Source organism: Dipodomys merriami, unplaced genomic scaffold (genome assembly GCF_024711535.1).
Source record: "Dipodomys merriami isolate MVZ:Mamm:240054 unplaced genomic scaffold, mDipMer1.0.p SCAF_22, whole genome shotgun sequence".
NCBI classification, from domain to species: domain Eukaryota; kingdom Metazoa; phylum Chordata; class Mammalia; order Rodentia; family Heteromyidae; genus Dipodomys; species Dipodomys merriami.
In genome coordinates this window covers 8178579-8191419 of record NW_027203604.1, presented here as the reverse complement: position 1 = coordinate 8191419, position 12841 = coordinate 8178579, and the positions used below count along the sequence as shown (strand labels likewise).

At 38.3% G+C, this 12841-nt stretch overlaps 1 protein-coding gene across 1 annotated transcript in view; it reads left to right on the top strand.

Annotated features, from left to right (window-relative positions):
* Nucleotides 1-2880: 2880 nt before the first annotated feature.
* Ric1 (RIC1 homolog, RAB6A GEF complex partner 1) overlaps nt 2881-12841 on the top strand; it is a 119014-nt gene continuing 109053 nt past the window's right edge. Inside the window, exon 1 of the mRNA XM_070033252.1 lies at nt 2881-2950. The gene's annotated coding sequence lies outside the window, so the exon portion shown is untranslated. The remainder of the gene's footprint in view (nt 2951-12841) is intronic.

Genomic DNA, 12841 nt, shown 5'->3' with positions numbered 1-12841 from the left:
AAAAGCCTAACAACTACTCTCTTCTAAGGGGAACTTAACCATTTTATCCTCATTGTGGTCTCCATCTACCAATTCATAACAAATTACTTCTTCCTTCTTACTCCCTTGTCTTTTTCTTTTAAACTCAAGCAATCTATAGGCCCTATTAAAGCAGTCTATAGGCCCTATTAAAGAGAGAGATGGAAGTTTAGATTTTCTTCTGATGTGTAAATGGTAAGACTTTTAAATATCCTATTAAAGGTTAAATTTATTTTTGATGGCACTAGTGTAAAACAAAACATTTGCATGTTTCTTCCCTAATTTTTCCCTTTCTGGCCCTGCAGCCACACTTTTAGAGAAACTAGGTACCAAACGGAAAGAGAGAAACACAAATAGAGTAACCAACTTGAATTGAATATAATTTAAATTCTTTTTATTTATTTTTACTTATTTTTAATAAGTTTTTTATTGTGAAAATACTGTACAGAGGGGTTATAGTTACATGAGCAAGGTAATAAGTACATTTCTTATCAACCATTATTGCCTCCTCCTTTGTTCTTCCCCTACCATCCCTTCCTTCCCACCTCCACAACTCTACTCCTCCCCACCATAATTTAAATTCTTATGCATTTGAATTAAGTTTTGTGTAATTTCATTATAGAATTTGACTTTGAAACACAAACATCACCACATGCTTTTCTATCTTTCATTTGTCATTTTCTTCTTCTTTTTTTTGTAACATTTTATTTCCTATCAGCAATTGATGATACAATTATACCCTTAAGGGTTTTCTATGCACATGTCCCAGAATCTGTTAGCAGTAATTACTGTTTGGGGTAATAATATTATTTCTCTTTAATTCCCCCTCCTCCAGAGGTCCCTCAAACTTATTCTTCAATCTCAACTCTTTGGAGTAAAATTTGATATGGTTTTTAGGGATCTACCTGAGCTGTGATCTTCAGTGACCTACAAAAGCCAAAGCTAGTACCTCAGTCAACTCTAATTATGATCTTCCACAGGTGTTAAAGGTCCACTAGAACCTGGAGTGTTTTTTTGTTTTTTGGGTTTTTTTGTTGTTTTTTGTTTGTTTGTTTGTTTGTTTTTGGTCAGTCATGGGGCTTGAACTCTGGGCTTGAGCACTATCCCTCAGCTCTTCAGCTCAAGGCTAGTGCTCTACCACTTGAGCTATAGCACAACTTCCGGCTTTCTGGTGCTTTATTGGAGGTAAGGTTTCACAGACTTTCAATGCCTGGGTGATCCTCAGAGCTCAGCCTCCTGAGTAGCTAGGATTACAGGCATGAGCCACTGGCACCTGGCTTGTTTTTATTTTTCTATCTTGTTTAGCCATGTAAATAAGTGAAAGTTCAAAGCCTCAGTACCAGGGAGAGAAAGAGAAAGAGAAAGGAAGTCTACTGATGGCAGATCTGTGAAAGCATTACAGAAAATAGCGTTTGACAATATCCATAGAACATGCTTCAAAGCAATTCTTTACTTCCCATCAGCTTGCACTTAAACCTATTCAAGAAGCACCTACAGAGCTAAGAAGGTGACTCAGTGGTAGAGTGCTTGCCTTGCATGCATGAGGCCCTGGGTTTGATTCCTCAGCACCACATAAGCAAAAAGAAAAAAAGCCGGAAGTGGCGCTGTGGCTTAAGTGGTAGAGCGCTAGCCTTGAGCTGAAGAGCTGAGGGACAGCACCCAGGCCCAGAGTTCAGGCCCCACGACCGGACCCCCCCCCCAAAAAAAGAAGCACCTACATTTTAATAAATCTCTGGTGGCTCAGAGATTGATAATGCCATGATTTCCTGTGCAACCCCACACTTGGAAGAGAAGAGATCTCTAATCTGGACCCTAGTCGATTACTATAGAGTCTTCCAGTTGTGGTTCTTGTCATATTTCTACTATCATCATCCCTTTACTTGGAGCATGGCATTCTGCACATCATCTGTGACTTGGAGATTCCCAAACATGGAATCATCCTTCACAAAATACCTATCATAATGAAATTCCAATGGAATGAAAATTTTAATTAAACATTGGTTAAATAATGAATGATGAGCTGGGCACCAGTAATCCTAGCTACTCAGGAGGCTGAGATCTGAGGATTGAGGTTCAAAGCCAGCCTGGGCAGGAAGGTCCATGAAACTCTTATCTCCAATTTACTTCCAGAAAACCAGAAGTGGCACTGTGGCTCAAGTGGTAGGGCGCTTGCCTTGAGCTGAAGAGCTCAAGGACAGCACCCAGGTCTAGAGTTCAAGCCCTACAACCGACCATGATGATGATGATGATAATGATGATGATGATGATAACAGAATGGAGAACTATTCAGAGGAAACACAAAATAATTTCATTTTATCCTAAAGATATGCCAACTGAATCGTAAGCAAGAGGTCAGGGACATGCTAATATGCTGCAGAGAAAGCAAAGTCACCAAAGCCCTATTTTGCCAAAAAGATTACAACAGGAACCAGTTTCAAAGAAGTGTAAAGACTACATAGATTCTCTAGAAGGCTCTGAACCAGTATAAAACTAAGCTGCCTAGAAATGACATGAAATTTTTATCTTTCTTCAGATCTAAGGAAAGATGATGGACACAACGAAGAAGTTCTTTTGGTTATAAGATTTAGTCTACTGAAAGCAGCTATTTCTACAGAAAAAAAAAGCATATAGAGAAAAAGAAGAGGTGGCCATGACAATGCCATGATCTTTTGCATTAGAAATGAATATTTATTTTGCTAATCACTTAGAGGAACTGTGTGACATAAGAAGAAGCATATCTTTGGTTTCTGCTCACGACAAAAGCTCCTAAACCTATTATAATTCCCAAATGATGGATGTAACAGGAACATCTTATATAGACTTCTAAACACCCTGTTTCCTGAGTGTAAGAATATCTTCCATGTGAGCCCCTGAATTATGGTCTAAAGTTGGCCTGAAATACTTGAGTCTGGATTTAGGATTGACATCTGAGGTAAGGGCAGTTCTATAAGCTTGAACTCGCGCGTGTGTGTGTGTGTGTGTGTGTGTGTGTGTGTGTGTGTGTGTGTGTGTGTGTGTATCTACAAGTTGGAAAACTGGTGTTAATGTGGAAATGGAAACATATTTAGAAGTGTTATGAACCGAATAATATAATTTTTCTTTTAGGTTTAATTTGGAAATAACACAAAGAAAGTGTTATGTTATAATCAATGAGGTTCCTGAGCAACTCAATGGCAGCAATGGGAGGGAGGGAATGAGTAGGAAAGAGGAGACAGCTGACACTAAGCAAAAGGAGAAATGAACTGACACCTTACAAAACTCCAGCCTGAGTTTTGTCTTCATATCTCTTCTTGTTCTCCTTCACTCTGGTTCTGAAGTTACAATTCTGGTTCTGCAGCAAGAGGAACTGAGAATTCTCAGTGCTGTCTGTTATCATGTGACTTCAGGATAAAATGCTATTCAAATCAAAACCCAATTTAAGCACACTCATATATGCAAAAGGAAAGTAAGGTAAAATATCAAAATTTCCGTTTTTCTCCCTTTCAAAATTTAATCCCAGATCTCCGTGGTTTGAAAGCTAGTGCAGCCAACAGTCAGGAAGCTTTTGTGGGCCTTTATGATCTCTCAGATCTTTTCTGTAAGGGACTCTCTAATCTACTTTTCTTGGGGCACATTTGATATTAGAGAAGCATGAAATCATTAGTGAAAAGAGATAAAGTCTTTCTGAGACTTTAGTACCATAAACTTCAACACTGATGACCTTCCAAGAACCACTCTATATTAGAATCAAGAATGGGGCAGTTACCATTTTCCTGTTTTTTAGCCAATGAAAAGTGCTGACTCTATGTATGTATTCCCTGGGTTATTTCTATAAGGCAATTGAGCAAGTTCCTGTAGCAAACTAAGCCAAATAGCAAATACTGATTTTTAAAATGTTTCAACTGTTTGCTTGTTTCATTAAAAAATCCTTTTATGGAGTATAGAAGAATGAAATAGCATAAGTAAAATGATTCAGGAAACTCATATGTCAAAATAAAGTATTAAGGAAATTTGTGAATATTAACAATCACTTCCAATGAAAGACCATAACAATTTTCTATAATATCATGTGTCTTTTTATTTTTTTGCTGGTCCTGGGCCTTGAATTATGGGCCTGGGTACTGACTCTGAGCTCCTTTTGCTCAAGGCTAGCACTCTTACCACTTGAGGCACAACACCACTTCTAGCTTTTTCTGTAATTGTCTCACAGACTTTCTTGCCCAGGCTGGTTTCAAACAGTGATCCTTAGATCTCAGCCTCCCTCATAGCTCAGATTACAGGTATGAGCCACCAGTGCCCAGTGAGATTTACTTTTTTTTAAAGCTCATTTATTTTCTGTTCAACATCTTTGAGGGAAACTAAGAGCACCTTTTCAAATACTATAGGACACACACACACACACACACACACACACACACACACACACACACACACACACACACACACACACACACACACACACACAAACTAAGAAAAGCTAGAAATCCCCACAATGTTATGTAACAAGCAAATCTGATTCATCCTTTCAAAAGGACTTGACTGGAAAAAAATGTGTCACTTATGATTCTAGTTGCAAAACATTTAGAAGGCTGTGACATTTGCAGTTCCTCTCACTGTGCTTCCTTACCTGGTTCTCAGGAAGCATCTGAAATGACCTAACATCACAACAGACTGCTGAATTTCTTACTGTATATCCTGGAATTATTTTGAAGCTATGCTCTGTAGCTTGATTTAAGCATCAATGAGAAGGAAAGAAAGAAAGAAAAAGTTTGAGTCAACGAATGGGGTTTGACATATAAACACAACAGTAGTAGTAACAAAACATTTTCTTATTTTTTACTGTGTGTAGGCACTAATCTGCAAGCTTATTTAATGGCCGTAACGTTGTCCTTCTATGCACTCAAAATTATTACTGTCTTCATTTTGTATATGAGGCACAGAGAATAATTTGACCAAAGTTACAGAACTAGTTGGTAAAGCCACAGTAGAATCCTGGCAGTCTATCTCGAGTCTATACATATACTAGTCCACTAACATACTTGATTATCTCATTTATCAACTGAATTTTCCCTGCTGTAAAACTACATTGATTCCTTCTGCCCACTCTGTCCCACTCAGTACATCTGTTTGAATAATTGGATTCTAAACTCAATAAAGTATATTCTTTAACAATCTCCCTTCCCAAAGTCCATGGGAGATGCTGGCTATTCGCCCAGGAAGCCTAGTTTACTGTCTAAAGGGACCTGAGGAAGAATAACACTTAATTGGAAGTTTTCTGCTCATTTAGCATGAAGCATCTGTTAGGGCTGTGGCCTTCCCTTCTCCTTTCTTCAAACCAGCTCTTCTGACTATCCATTTCACAATATCTGCCTCAAAGGAAGATAGGTCATGTGCTCTCATACAGAAACATTTTTCCTCAGCTTTGCTGCCAACAGCATATTTTATATACAGGAGTTTAAGAAACTGCCATAAACTCTCCTGTTTGGTGATTTAAATAAAACGTATCAGCTTTTGTTTTCTCTACTGAGAGAGTGTTAACATTACTAAAGCAAAGAAGAAAAAACAGTCCTCAAATCATCTTGTCAACACTTCTGCTCTTTGGCTGAGACTGCTTGGAACCATGAAACAGAAGAGCAAGAGAAGAAATTCAACATCACCCATCACATTTTACAGATAAGAAAACTGTACAGTGAAGTACAGTGCTCATGACAGATAGGACAACTAAGTTATGACTTCAAATAGTAATAATAATCATTCATTTTTGGCTTATTTTCTCTTTGTGACTTTTTTTAAGCAGATAGAAAAAAAAGAATGAAATGAAGGAGCCTGTGTGTCATTTTATACATGGCTCAGGGAATATAGCTCATGATATAAAATAAGTGTTTTTCACTGCCTATACAGAGAAAAGCCCATCTACTAACTCCCCCAACCCGTATCATTCTAGGGCCCTAGACTTATACATTGTCATAAAAGTGGAAGAGAACCTGATCTTTGGTCCCTTAGCTACTTGCTATCCATCAGCTGTTGTCCTTTAGCATTTGATAGGACCTATTGCTCTTGGTAGACTGCTGAGGATCTACCTTGAAGGTCTGTCTTTTGGTCAGGAGCATACAACAGTGAATCTTGCATCCACAGCACTGGCCCCTACAGGCATCTATCTATCTGTGTCTCCCCCATCTAAGAAGTCATCCACAAAAATGAGACCAAATCCTCAACTGGTATATAACCTAGAGCAAACCTGCTCCTCCTTTCCCTGTTCATCTATACTTGTCTTCTGCATTTTCCCTCTCCTGAAGGTCAAGCTACTCTCTTAACTCATCCTTTCCAAAATCCCAGTTTTTAATAATCCTAAAACTTTCTAAAGTAAAGATAGTAATGTGCTCACGCCTGTAATCCTAGCTACTCTGGAGGCAGAGATCTGAGGATCGCAGTTCAAAACCAGCCAGGGCAGGAAAGTCCATGAAACTCTTATCTCCAATACCAACAGAAAACCAGAAGTGGTGATTTGGCTTCGGTGGTAGAGCCCTCGCCTTGAGCAGAAGAGCTGAGTGACAGCCTCCAGGCCTAGAGTTCAAGCCTCATGACTGGCACACACACAAAAAAGATAGTAATGGATCCCCAAGACTGCAAAGCCCTGATCTCTAAGATACAAAGCTCCCATTTATACTCTCTTTCAGAGAGCCTACAACAGAAAACAAGAGCTCTGTTATCTCAACCAATATTTGTGTAGTGCTATGATTAATCTCTCTCTCTACCTCATGTAAAATTTTTATGAATGTGGAATAAGATAAGGTTATAATTATATTTAGGATCTCTATTTTATTTGCTTTGCATTATCTTCCCCTGTGCCAGCCCAAGACCTAACAACTAATAGCTATTTAAGATACATATTTGTAGAGGGAAGCTGGGGAAAGAGCAGGAGAAAGAGGGAGGGAGAACACTAACCAGAATTCTACAGTGGACTACAGAAATATCAAGACTTGGGTTTCAAGTAGTTAGAGGGGATATAGAAAAGGATGGAGATGAACTTGAGGACTACTAAAAAGAAAATTCCCAGGATATGGTAACAAATGTTATAATGAATGTAAGGAGATGTTCGCATCACAGAATATAAAGGATATGTGAGAGATCAGCCAAGGACAAGTCTGACATGTTTTGATGCACCTGAGAATAATATGGGCCTGGGAGAGGAAAGTGGCATTCAATTTCATTAGTAAAGAATGTGGAGGATTGTAGTCCTAGCAGGAAATTGTAAGGTGGATAGTGTCTGAAGAAGATGGCCAGCAAGCAGATGGTTGTGTAGGTCTTACCATTTTAAGGATATTTGAATAGGAAAATCAAAATGAAATTGTGTTGTCAAATGCTGGTGGCTACCACCTGTAACCCTAGCTACTCAGGAGGCAAGATCTGAGGATGGTGATTCAAAGCTAGCCTGGGTAGGAAAGTCCCTGAGACTCTTATCTCCAATTAACCACCAGAAAACTGGAAGTAGAGTTGTGGCTCAAAGTGGTAGAGCACTAGCCTTGAGCAAAGGAGCTCAGGGATAATGTCCAGGCCCTGAATTCAAGCCTCTGGACTGACAAACAAATAAAAATTAAAATTGTGAAGTAGATAAAAGTATCTTCAGAACCCTCTCTCTCCTTTAGTAGTCATTTCAAATTTCCTTTTCCCTAATGTTTTTTGCCTTAATTTGTTCTCAAGAAGGAGCTGACAATCTCACACAAAAGGTAAATCATTGATGAGACACAAACGGTTAGTCTTTTTGTCCTATGTTTGAATGCTCACGGGAGAACGGTCTCAAGCCAAAGCAAGGCAATAATTAATAGTAAGAACCAGAGTTTGCATACCTCTTGCTATGCACTACACACTGTTTCAAGAGCTTAGTGTTATCAGCACAGTAGGAACCACTTTATAAATGTGGAAATTGAGGCACAAAGAGGCTGCGTGGTGGTCTGTGTTTACTAATCTGGGAATGAGTGAATAAGGGTAAATTTTGTTTTGTTTTGGTTTGGTTTTTGCCAGTCCTAGGGACTGCACTCTGGGCCTGAGCTTCTTTTTGCTCAAGGCTAGCACTCTACAACTTGACTCATAGTGCCACTTCCAGATTTTTTCTGTTTATGTGGTAATGAGGAATTGAACCCAGGGCTTCATGCATGCAAGGCAAGCACTCTACTACTAAGCCACGTCCCCAAACTCATTAGGGCAAAATATTAAAGGAAAGGAATTTAGAACCAGACATGGTAGTACAAACCTGTAGTCCCAGATACTTGGGTCAAGACAGGAGCATCACTTGTAGACTAGACTGGCTAACTAGCCTACCTCACAAAGAAAAAAAAAAGCAAAAATGTACAGAATGTTTTGAGGGCAGTACTTTCCAGATTTAGGTCACAACCAGTGTTATCCTACCAACTGATGATTATTGTGATGTGTTTTGCCAAAGAATTAACCTCAGATAGTATTATCTCAGTTTCATTTTCCTCATAGATAACATGAGAAATTATCTATATACAAGGTTATTCCTTATAACTACACTTGTAACTATAAGATGACTGAAAATAACCTAAATTTCTATTGATAGGAAGCAGGCTAAAAGGTGAGAATACTGCTACAGAGTGGAATATAATACAGTCATAAATAAGAATAAGGGAGATTTCTATGTGCTGTGTACAAAAGATCCCTAAGATATTTTATATGGAAACAAAATAAAACTATGATGAACATGATGAATAACTGGGTTACAATATACCATACCACAATTTGAGAAAATAAGGGTGAAATAAATACATATATTTTTGAATGTTTGTATATGTAAAATATAGGAAGTCCCAAAGAATTATTTGCTTCAGAGGAGAACTGCCTTGTATGGAACAGGGAAATGAGGAGAAAGACTGTGTTAGTTAGAATCTCAGTAGAAAATGCATGGCATCATACTTAAGAGATATAACTGTAAGAGACAGATCTTTTTCTTATTCCAAAAGTGTGGATGGATGGGCTGGGAAGGTGGCTCAGTGGTTGAGCGCTTGCCTTGCATGCCTGAGGCCCTGGGTTCGATTCCTCAGCATCACATAAGCAAAAAGAAAAAAGCCAGAAGTGGTGCTGTGGCTCAAGTGGTAGAGCACTAGCCTTGAGCATAAGAGCTGAGGGACAGTACCCAGGCCCAGAGTTTAGGCCCCACAACTGGACCCCCCCCCCAAAAAAAAAACTAAACCAAAAGTGTGGATGGGCCTAAGGCAGCCAGAGAACCGTGACACATTCCCAACTGGGTTAGTTACAGAAGGCAGTCACCATACTAGGCACTAAGGAAAATTGGAGTAAGTGAACCTAAACCCAGAAACAGACAGAATTAGAGGTGTAGACATGACCTTTGGACAAAAGCCATAGCCTCCTCTAGGTGAACCCAGCAACTGTCAAACGGTTGCCCAGCAGAGAGGGAGATGGGGGTAGATAACCTGGGCCCACTTTCTCCTCTCCTAGGATCTCTTGCTAATGGCTCTCGAGGGGCAAACGCCGGATAACTTCTTTGTCAGATGCGATTGTGAGTGCCTCCTCACAGATTTGCCTGTCAGGAAGAGCCCAAGGACAGGGAAGAGAGAGGGTTTGGAAGGTATACTGAGAATATCCACTTTCCAGACTATAGAGCTGTTTCCTGAATATGTAATATATACAAAGCAGATAATTGTGTCAATACAACCGAAGAAGTTAAATAATTAACTATCAGTGAGTGGCTATGGTAAGTGGTTTCCAAGTCTCTTCTCTTTCAAATTCTTTCCTTGAAGCCCCAATTTTTCACTTAATGGCAATCTACAGCTCCACCTAGTGTTACATCAGTGCTTCACAGGTTCTGTGCCAGTCGTCTCCTAGAGGGATTATGGAAAGAATATATACTCTAATGATTTTTCTGGAAAGAATGTTTATATAACAATAATTTTATACAAAATAATAACCTAACACACCTCACACAAAATATATGATAGGAGTTGTCTTATAACTGTTAAAGGGCACAAGAATACTTTAAATTTTTCCCCAAGGAAAAGATATAGTTTGAATATTTTTTACAAGTGAATTCCACTATATTTCAATCTAAAACTAGCTCGGAAAACAGAAAAGGAGAGGCTATGATAGAACTCATTCTATGAGATGAACATATCCTTGATATCAAAACAAGTACAATAAAGAAATTTGGGGCCAGTAGCTCCCACCTATAATCCTCTCTGTACAGGAGGCTGAGGATCTGAGGATCACAATTGTAAACCAGCCTGGAAAACACACACACACACACACACACACACACACACACACACACACACACACACAAACACACACACGACTGAGGCTGTGTTTGGGGTTTCAAACCTGTTATCTCAGCAATCAGACTGAAACACAGACTAATGTTCACAGCCTGTGCTACATACCTAGAGACTATCTGGGGGGAAAATCCAAGATTTTGAGTAGAAACTCACCACAGAAGGATGAAGAAGGAAAGGGAAAGGGAGAGGGAGGGAGGAAGAAAGAGAGAGACAGAGACAGAGAGAATATTCTGTGCATTTTAAATCATAAACATAGCTGCAAAATAAAATAAAATGCTAATCAAACAAGCCCAGGATTTTATTTCATATAGATACAACACCCTAAGTTAAGTTTACACAGAAATTCAAGAGCAGTTAAACATTAGAAAATATATAAGTGTAATTCATCACATTAACAGATTAAAGAAAGTACACAATAATCCCAGAAAATGAAAAAATATGAGCAGCAAATATTATTTCAGAAGCATTGCTAAAAAAGTCCTATTTACTTTTCTCCAGCTGTATTCTGAATTTTCTAACAAGTGCATTAAAGTACAACAAAGACTGGAAAAAGCATTCAAATACTCTTTATTTTTGAAGTATATAATTGTTTACATGGAAATCCCAAAGGGCTGAAGAAGCGATACATGGAATATTTGCCTACCATGAAGGCCCTGGGTGAGATCCTCAGCACTACAAGAAAAAAAATAAAAACAATTAAAAAACTGGCTCACACCAGTAATCCTAAAATCAAAAGGATCACAATTCAAGGCCACTCTAGATAGAAGTTTGCAGAACTCCTTATCAACCAATAGTTTGATGCAATTGGCAAGCATCCCAAACTACGTGGGAGGCTGGGATTGGTAGGATACAGGTTCCATCTCAATGGAGGGAAGCTGCACTTAGTAGCATGCGCCTGTGATACTAGCAATGACAGGAAGCCTAAAACAGGAGGACCAGGGCCAGGTCCATGACTAGCAGAGAAGTGAGACCCTATCTCAAAAATGATCACTGGAAAAGAGTACTGGAGGCATGACTCAAGTGGGATAGTGCCAAGCCAGCAATTGTGAGGTCATGACTTAAAACCCCAGTACTACAAGCAAATAAATAAATAAGTAAATAATAAAATGTGCTATAGAATCTATAGAAAATTATTACTAATAATTCTTAGTGATAATATCAGTAATTATCAATATGGCTGTGTAGAAAACCAATCACTGTGTAACCAAATATATTTCTAAGCATTAACAACAAATAGCAACTACACTTTTTAGAAATTCAGTTTATCTCAGGGCACTAGTGGCTCACACCTGTAAATCTAGCTACTCAGAAGACTGAGATCTAAGGATCAAGTTTTGAAGCCAGCTAGGGCAGGAAATTCTGTGAGACTCTTATCTCCCTCTAACCAGCCAAAAAAAAAAAAGCCAAAGTGGAGTTGTGGCTCAAATGGAAGAGTGCTAACCTCGGTCAAAAAAGTTCAAGGACAGTGCCCAGGCCCTGAGTTCAAGTCCCAAGGCTAGCACATGTGTGTATGTGTCTGTGTGCATGTATGTGCACACGTGTGCATGCACGTGTACATACTTCAGTTTATAAGTTATGTCCAATGAAGTTGTATAGAAGCTATATGAAAGAAATATAATTCATTGATAAATATCAAAGAAGAGCTATTACAGAGATGAATAGAAAATGTTTGCTGGGAAGACTTTCTATTGTTGAGTTATAAGTACTTCCCAATTTGATATGTCGATTCAAAGTAATCTAATTTCCAATGCCATTGCATTTTCCTCAAGAAATTGACAAGATGATTCTGAAATGTGTGGATAAAGGAAATCTTTTTGGAGAAGCATAAAAGAGGAGGGTTATTTGAAGATATTGATAATAAAGCTATAATAATGAAGAAAATGCATTATTAATTATGCATAGACAAATGGATTAGTGAATAGATTCTGGAAACAGTTACACATACATAGACACACTTTGTAGTAAAGATGGTATTTAAAACAACCACAAGAATATGGGGTAGTAGTTTATGATTTGAAGTAAACACCAAAAGAATTTATTTAAAATGGAAAAGATGCACATCTGTGATTATAGCACTTGGAAGGTTCAGTCAGGAGGATTGTAAATTCAAAGCCAACCTGAGTTATATAGTGAGATACTGTCTCAAAACAAAACAAAACAGATAAACAAATAGGACAATAAGTTTATGTTCCTTACAAAAGAATTTTTAGACAAGATAAACTCCCATAGTAGACATATGCAAATGTATAGCTAGTGGTTCACTTGAAAACATTTAAAATCTAGCTTTTCCAGCCAGTTAAGTGTAGGGGTTTGATGATGTTATGTGGAAAGACCTTCTAAGTTACTAATATAATGCCATTAAACATAGAGTTAGAAAGAGATATACAAAATCTATCTAATGGGGCTGTATAAGCCAATACCAGCACGTTACTGTATTAAATTTCCTAAAGCTTTTTCCTAGAATATATAAAGAACTCTTTTCTTTCTATATATCAATAATTAATGACAAGCGACATTGCAGAAGTCTGTTTAAAGGG